The sequence below is a fragment of the Micropterus dolomieu genome, linkage group LG03 (assembly GCF_021292245.1).
Source record: "Micropterus dolomieu isolate WLL.071019.BEF.003 ecotype Adirondacks linkage group LG03, ASM2129224v1, whole genome shotgun sequence".
Lineage (NCBI taxonomy): Eukaryota > Metazoa > Chordata > Actinopteri > Centrarchiformes > Centrarchidae > Micropterus > Micropterus dolomieu.
The window spans coordinates 24037452-24045863 of record NC_060152.1 but is presented as its reverse complement, the minus strand read 5'-3'; the positions used below and the strand labels follow the sequence as shown (position 1 = coordinate 24045863).

The 8412-nt window shown below is 38.7% G+C and overlaps 1 protein-coding gene and 1 long non-coding RNA gene across 2 annotated transcripts in view; one reads left to right on the top strand and one right to left on the bottom strand.

Moving 5' to 3' along the window:
- Nucleotides 1-696, bottom strand: part of LOC123968673 — a 1096-nt gene extending 400 nt beyond the window's left edge. The window contains exons 1-2 of the long non-coding RNA XR_006824516.1: nt 558-696; nt 200-237 (exon numbers count right to left, since the gene is read on the bottom strand). This is a non-coding gene — a long non-coding RNA (uncharacterized LOC123968673). The remainder of the gene's footprint in view (nt 1-199; nt 238-557) is intronic.
- LOC123968671 (CUB and sushi domain-containing protein 3-like) overlaps nt 1-8412 on the top strand; it is a 279670-nt gene that overhangs the window by 62361 nt on the left and 208897 nt on the right. The window lies entirely within an intron of this gene.

The following is an 8412-nucleotide window of genomic DNA, read 5'->3' as shown; positions in this document are numbered from 1 at the left end:
TTTATAAACAAAATCATTAAATTTGAAAATAAGTTATAAAAACATTCAATCCAATGAGGTAGGCTGTGCTCATTTTTTATATAATATCTTCCACATCAACCTGTATTACAATTTTACAAAAATGTAAATGATTTTTTTAAGGGTTACAGTTACTTTCAGATTCAAATAGATGGTTGGGTTAGGTATGGGGACAACTCACCGTTGAAAGAGACTTTCAGTTCGTGTTCTTCCAAATCTCTGGAAAAGAGAAGTAAGAAGAATGTGAAATCTCAACCTTATTTTTCAAGTTTGTGGATGGAAAGTGTGTCAATGTGCCAACAGAGACATCACTAATACCCTAGCACATAAAGGCGGTTTGCGGTTAAACTGCCGTACACGTACGTGTACACACACACACACACACACACAACGGCGGTTCGCGGTTAAACTAGTCTGCCTATACACCCAATATTAATTAACACAATACGTATTAATATATGGACAAGATTCAGGCACACTCAAAATTTATTTTGTTTCTATTTCTAGTTATAAAATGTGGCTTTAAAAACTTTGCTTACCGTTTGAGCTGTTACCTCCAAATTCACGACGACGATGACGCAGACCCACTTCGCGCATGCGCAAGTGTCTGGACCGTCTGAGCCAATAGAATCCAGTTCTAGTCACCGCCTTGTGTGATGGACAACCACTGTCCTCCAATCAAGCTTCGATGTTCCAAAAGCTCTCGCGCTCACCTCACACACCTACTCCAACAGTAACGGACGTATTTTTAAACTTAAAATAGGCGCGCATATTGTCATTGGCTAGTTTCCTGGAAGACAGAAAGATTAACCAATCATGAAGTACACCGGTGAAACAACCAATAACAGTATTTTCAGCGTGGTTACGTAGCGAAATGTGTATATTTAGTTTATTTGCAGTCTGTATTTATTTATTTAATTGGTCAAATGGTGTTTTCATGACAGCGTTTGAATAAAAAATGCATGGTAAACTGTTAGGCAAGCACACAGTAAATCCACACAAAATCACGTAAAGCAAAAAGTTTCAGCTTGAGGTTGAAATTATTATTGGAGAGTTGTCTATAATGATAATAATTATATTTTAACATATCCATTGAAAGGCGGTATTATCAGAATATCATTAAATGCTAATAATGATCATAATAATACTTTATAAGGCAGATATTTATGTTGTATGTTGTTGAAAACATTACGTTATTTCAATGTGAAGATCTTGTAAAAATGTCAACGTTGATTTAGAAGTGTTTTTGTTAACATTTTTCAACCATTTAGCATTAAACATTATATCAACGTTGTTTCACTGTTGAAACAACAACTGACATTATTTCAACCATATTTCAACGTTGAAGGTCGGTCATATGCCGGCTGGGTAATAACCACGAGAGACTTGAGACTTGACTTGGACTCTTGCTCAGAGACTTGAGACTTGACTTGGACTCTTGCTCAGAGACTTGAGACTTGACTTGGACTCTAGCTCAGAGACTTGAGACTTGACTTGGACTCTAGCTCAAAGACTTGAGACTTGACTTGGACTCTAGCTCCAAGACTTGTGAGCATCTCTGACACACCTCACTTTAGACAACTGATTCATGTCATCTTGCTAGATGGATCCAGTGACAGATCGTTTTAAGATTCGGGTACTGTTGCGTAGCTGCGTATAGCTGTAAATTACACGTATCTGCCAATGGGCAGAGTATGCAGAATCAGGTTGATATTTGGGCTGTTAGGCCAGCATTACTGATGCAGTTAAACATTTTGTTATAAAATTATTGTAGCTGTGCTACAATAATTGCCATAGGCATTGTGCCCTGGGAGAAAGGAGGAAGAAATTCTAGCCATTGTTCTTCAGTTGTAGGTTTGCTGATATTTATACTGTTCTTTCCTTTTTTCTTAGTTATATGTACTATCCGCATGTACTGTGTAAATAAATTACTTAATAAATGAATATACTTTTTATTATTCAAAACCAACAGAGATAACTGAGGCTTTTTTGATGGTCCACATGTCCATAAGTAATTTGTATTGGTACTCTATTAAACACAGGCAACACAAATAAGAAGTATGCAAGACTAGCTGTAGAAATGTACATGTAGTTGCCACATGCCTGTAACTTTAACACCACAACAATATGATACAAGGAAATTTCACATTTAATTATCACTTTGGCCTGGCAATTTTTGTTTTTTGTCCAGGGGTTAAGGTTAATAACTTTGTCTGTCTATAGGTTTCAGGATCACAAAGTTATAGAGAACTGCAAACTTTACTGATCAAAAATAGCATTGGTTCAGTTGTTATGAAAGTTTAAAACTATTAATAGATGAGCATCGTCCTGCATTCCTGTACCGCTCAGCTGGATCATTAAGACATTCCTCACTGGGGTGTCACGACCGCTGATCAAGGTGTCTGACACTGCCGAAGATGAGACTGAGCTCTGAAAAATAAACATTAAAAAATTCTACTTTACGGATTTTTCTGAAAACTTGTTGATGACATTTTTAGGATGTGACAGCACGGCTACAAATCTTACCAGATCTCTTAAATGCAATATTCTAAGTTTCCCATTCAGGAGACATGATTCCCATGATCCTCTTGACACTAAAATAAACGGAAATACATGGCCCAAAGGATGCACTTATCAACAACCATTTTGATTTATATTTGTATGTTTCCGGCTGTGGTTCAAATGAAACTACTGATTTCGCTGCTTTAATTTCAAGTATACATTAATGTTTAAATGTTTTTCTAAAGCTGATCAGGGGAGCAAACATAAGGCCATACAGTCACATGGCATAACCCTAATTCCTTAGTCTATGTTTAAACGTATTTATTCCATGTCATCTTAAAAGTAGCCTACAGTTGTGTGTGCTCACCTCTGGTTTTAGTGGTTGAGTGTTTCATTGGGCTTGCTGATCTTTATTTGAACTCTATTTACATAAAAACATGCAATTACACAAGGTGCTGCTAAGCAAACTAATGTGTATGCTAGTAAATCATTAGAAAAGAACTGTGTCCACCCAGTAGCCATGAGTAAATGACTGACCAAAATGAATCTCCGATAGTCCGGGGGCAGTCAGCAACAGTATGTGCTCACAAAATCGTAAATGGGTTAGTGGGAATGATACAGGCATCACAACAAAGTAATTCAAAGGAACAAGTACTTAATGATGACAGGAAAGACGAGAAGAATAAGAGGAGACAAAGTAATCCTCACCAAGATGGAGTCGGTTCTGTCTGCGTCAGGTTTCCTCCTCCTCACAAATCCTCAGATCCTAAATCAAAAGTTAAAAACATTTCAAGGCTTATTGATTTGTGCCTATGGTACAAAGAGAAAGAGTAGCACACGGAAACAGTATGTGGACTCTCACAAGACTTTAGACCCCTCTTTGTTAGTGGGTTAGATGCCATATGGACAGCAACACGTTCAGCTATGTTACCCCAACAAATTGTTGTTGACACTGCCCTCTAGAGATGTGTGATGCATTAGTACTACAGACCTTAACCAAGGAAGCATCCTCCCTACTCTGTCAGCAGTAAAAGGAGGGAGTGGGGGAGAGTTGCTGGCACTGCATTAACATGTTCTTAAGAGTTTGAATTTATTTATTTGTGACACCTTTCCACACTGTTGTCTTTTGACAAACAGCTTGTTCAACGTATTACTCATTATTGGACTCTTGTCATGCAGTGCAACAACACTGAACTGAACAGAGTGTATGGACCACCAAATTGTTACATGCTGAAAAACAGCTTTCTGGGTTCCTGTATAAAGGTCTTACTGGATCACTGCTACTCAGATCAATACAAGTTTATGGCCTTGATATATTGAGTCAGGTTTGCTGAAAATGGGAAACCAATGGCTTTATTCAACTGAATTCATATTTTGGGGGGAATGGATTTGGCATGCTAGTGGCTGTCTTCCTGAATCACTTATTGCCTGGACTTTGAAAAAGCTTTGAAAGAACCCTGAGGACCATTTCACAAAAGGTTTAAAGTGCTGCAAACACAATTTCAGAGCAAAAGAGAGTAGCAAACCAGGGCTAACCTTGCTAAGGTGATGCTGATTAGAATAGCATAGCCTGAGGCACCTGTCAAAGCTTGGGGAGTCTTGACAATGTGGCCTGTGGCCTCATCACTCTTGAACACTTCTTGTGATTTTGGAGATGACCATAAAATTACAAACTCCCTATTATTTCAGTCTACATCTATTAATCAGATGTGACTAATGTAAGAAAGTGTTTCATCTTTGTGACAGCAGGGGTATGCTAATTGGATTTCTTTGAAAATGTCATTGCTATACTTAAGACAACATGTGGAATATAATTTTAATGTGGGTGTAATTTTTATGTAAGTGGCATTTGCAAATAGCATTGCTGCAGCCAATCATAGCAAGCCTATAGCCTACTGTATCATTCTGCCAAGTAAAAATGGTCACTGCATCTCAGGTGGAATCCTCCCCTGAATCCACACTTACAAGATAGTGTAAGTTTACCTTTAACCTAGTGTGGTTATCAGAACAATATAGTGGTTGTTTAGTTAGCTAGCTAGCTAGCATCTTGTAAAATAGTGCTACCTAATTAATAAATGTCACATAAAACCATAAACAATAGCACCACAAATTCCTGTCCACCCTATGTGAACCTCTGACCACTAAACAGAATAAAATTTGACAAAGGATGAGCGGAAAAAGAATAAACCAGCAGCTGGGTCAAAGTAACCCAACCAGCTGTTCAGCTGCAAATGAACCCATTACAATCCAACCTAACTGTGTGTTTACAGTAGGCCCCTACCCCAAACAACCCCAGCATAATTAACCAGAAACAACCCTTTTTTGAGTGTAATGAGACAAATGATTGCAGCCAATATGAACCATAAGAGTGGCCATAACCTGCCCACCAGCTCCATTATAATAGCCTTTATGGCATTTAATGTTGTTCCAACAAAATATTTTTAATATGTTTATCTTCTCCAGTTAAAGTTGTGTGGATTTTGTGGACTTATAGTGAACAACAAGAAACAAGTCCTGCTGAATGAATCTTTGATTAATGCAACATGTAGTGGAGTGTAAGGCAAAAATAAACTGAGCTGAAGCACCTTTTCATTTGCAGAATAGGGAGTTTACCTCTTTTCCTTGGCTGCCCAAAATGAGTTTTGAAAATCAAGACATTCATTAAGCCTACATATCTTCTGATTATAAACTAATTGATTGTTTGATGGACTGAACATGGTTTGCCCGCTGCTTTATTTATGCATCCCTATTGTTTGTATTATAGGCTGGTGCACCGGAGCATCTTTAAAACCCGTTGTTTTTTACAGGAAAAAAAATATCCAACGGAAGTAAATCGGCTTAATGGACAGAATTAGAGTGGTCTGAATCCAGGGTAGGATTAAGAAAAATTGTGTGAAATAAAAGAGCGAATGATCAGGAATGACTGTGCGTCTGTCTAAAGGGCGGGAGGAGAGAGAAAGAGAGAGAGAGAGAGAGAGAGAGAGAGAGAGAAAGAGAGAGATTTTCATCCAAACCTCAGCGTTGTTTCCAGAGCCTATCTCTGCTCCGCGGCTCTGCAGCCCTATTGCTATTGTTTAAACTGGGAGGATAAAAAATAACACTCCGCTTGATCTGTAATCGCAGCCACTGAGTCATTTTTTTTCAATCTGATGCTCGATTTTCGCCGCTCTGAATGCTGTATTCATTGTCAACTTCTCCGATTTCTCCACTAAGACTTGAGCTGCATCATGAATAGTTTGGGGGCACCTTTCAATCGCATACCTCTGGAATGGCGGGGATTACACAGCCGAAACCCGGAGAGCATGTAAACGCAAATGGAGTTTGGGATTTATTACAAAATAAGGGAAAGATGACCGTCTTCTCGTTGTGCTTGCTTTTGTGCGCAGATCTACTGGATTTAGCCGTCGGTAAGTGTGAACCAGTCATATAATTTTCACACTGTCGGAACCTCTCATGCAGTCCTGTGATCCATTCGTGGTCTAACAATTGCCTAAGTGTCAATGACTGGTTATGTGAAATGTGACAGTGTAATATGCTACTAACTGGCCATTAACAGGACAGCGCGATGGAGGCGATCGGTGCCACGGTTGGCTCATGCCAACTTTCCTCCTCCATGCCAGCCAAGTCGTGGAAGAGAGATATTAACGAATAATGGACGGAATCAGTTAAGGCTGCACAGTGCGTGGTATCGGTGTGCTCAAATGAAATGCAAGAGGGATAGAAAGAGGCCTAGTTATGTATTAAGTCTTTATACATATGCATTGACTATCACGACCAGCATGCATGGCAGCATCTACTTCTGAGCTGCACGCAACTAAACAATGCTGAAGCGCACTCCTCGGTGTTCAGGTCATCGTAGCTTTTGCACATCAGATAGCACCTGGGCTCAACAGATATTAAAGTTTTTACCTTGAAAAACATTAAAGTGCGTCTTTATGCAGATTTCTGCTTCCAGTAGCCTTCGTTCTGCGGTGGCATCAATGTCGCGTGTTTTCTATCCTCCGTTGACGTGTTTAGATGTCAGACGATGAAAGCACAAAACATTTTATGAGGTATAATTTGCATTTGAAATAATAACGGTATACCCCAAATAATTATTAGTCTGTATTGTATTTTCTTTTTGAGAAGGCAGTGGCGATTTGACTGGGGATGCTATACTGCAATTTAGGGGAAGCCAGTAGCCTATTATTCATATATCTGCAACAGATAAGAACCTGATGGCAGTAATTTAAGCATGTTACTCTCTTACTGTTGAGATATTGCTTGTCCTCACATGTGGTCCCTATGGCATTTTGCAGAGGCATTTTCTTTTCTACATGGTGTCACTCATCAAGAGCTTACATTACAAGACCACATTGCAAGCACTTGAGTCTCTTACTGAGGAATATAGAAAGAGTATTTAAAGCTCCTTTTCATTCTGCTGGAGGCTCACACTCACTGTACCACTGGGAACATTGTGGTGCATGAAGGACTTCAGAGGAGTTCACTTCTGGCTACAACATAAGAGCAGCATGACTTACAAACTAACCTGTTAACCTGCACTGTTAGCCGAGGATTTTGTTGTTTTGAAGTGTTTTTGACCTTTGTTGACCTGTATAGGAAATCATTATGTCAGTTGGGCATAACATAATGTTAAGTGATAAAATGCCTCTGGGTCTGTGAGATGATGCTGAACTACACACAGGCCCTGCACTGAAGTATTTAGGATAACCTCAATAATGCAATCATGTTCATTTGAAATGTTCACAATAGCTTAGAACACTTTGGTTTCATTACATTGTACAGTTTAATGACCACAGCTGCAGCCACTGAGATTTTCCATGCAGGCATTAACATTGATCGCCATGTAAACAAACAGTCAAAGGCGAATTGAACTGATCAATTGGCAGGATTTGAGTTGTAGTGAGTTGTAGGTCAGACTGCATGGTTGTGGTTGGTTTTTATTTTCACTACTACTAACCTTAACCTAACAGGGTAAACCTTAGAATTTCACCTTTATTTTCATCCCCCCCCCCCCCCTATATTCTTTATAAATTGATACCTTACAATGATATCCACTGTCTTCTGAATATGTACATATATATATATATATATATATATATATATATGTATATTTGATACCAGTATATAATTCCTGTGTGTGTGTGTGTGTGTGTGTTTTCACAAGATCACGGTTTTTCTTTTTCAGTGTGTTCACCAGTGCCTTAACATAGATTTTCTTCACAAAGAGAGGCCCTACTCTCATATCCGTCTTGAAATGTCATACATTTTTTTTTTTTTTTTGGTAAATGTTGCATGCAGTGGCTTATTTTACATTTACTCATTTAGCTGACACTCCGCCTCTGCATGAACATTTATATATACTGTATATGTGTATACACAGTAGGGTGTGAGTAAGTGTTTTCCACAGGCATGCAATGGGAAAAACAAATATAAAATCTTTAGTAAATTATACATACATATGTTGGTGTTCTGCATGACATAAAGGTGTAGTAAGTAATTGTTCCCATATTGTCTCTAAATCATTGACACCATGTTATGTCCATGTTCACAACCTCCAGTGCACCTGTTACAGCCGATTGACTTGTGCAACGTCAGTGCATTGTGAGGATTGATCTCACCAGAGCGCTTACCCTGAGGGTCAAACATTCATATGGAAATCAAAGGCAACCAAAGAGAGTTGAACAGCCTTGGCTCCTGGAGAAACAGCCAACCCATATTTACGTTTTACCATAAAGAGCGACAAAGTCTGGGTAAGAAGTGTAGTAGAGTGGGTGGATGTGTCAAATAAACTCAGGACTTTCACTCAGGAGGTTAAGTTTTGAGTTCTGTGTGAAAGAAAATTAAAGTTGTCAAGTTTTAAGTTAAACAACATTTCTGTAGATGACTTAC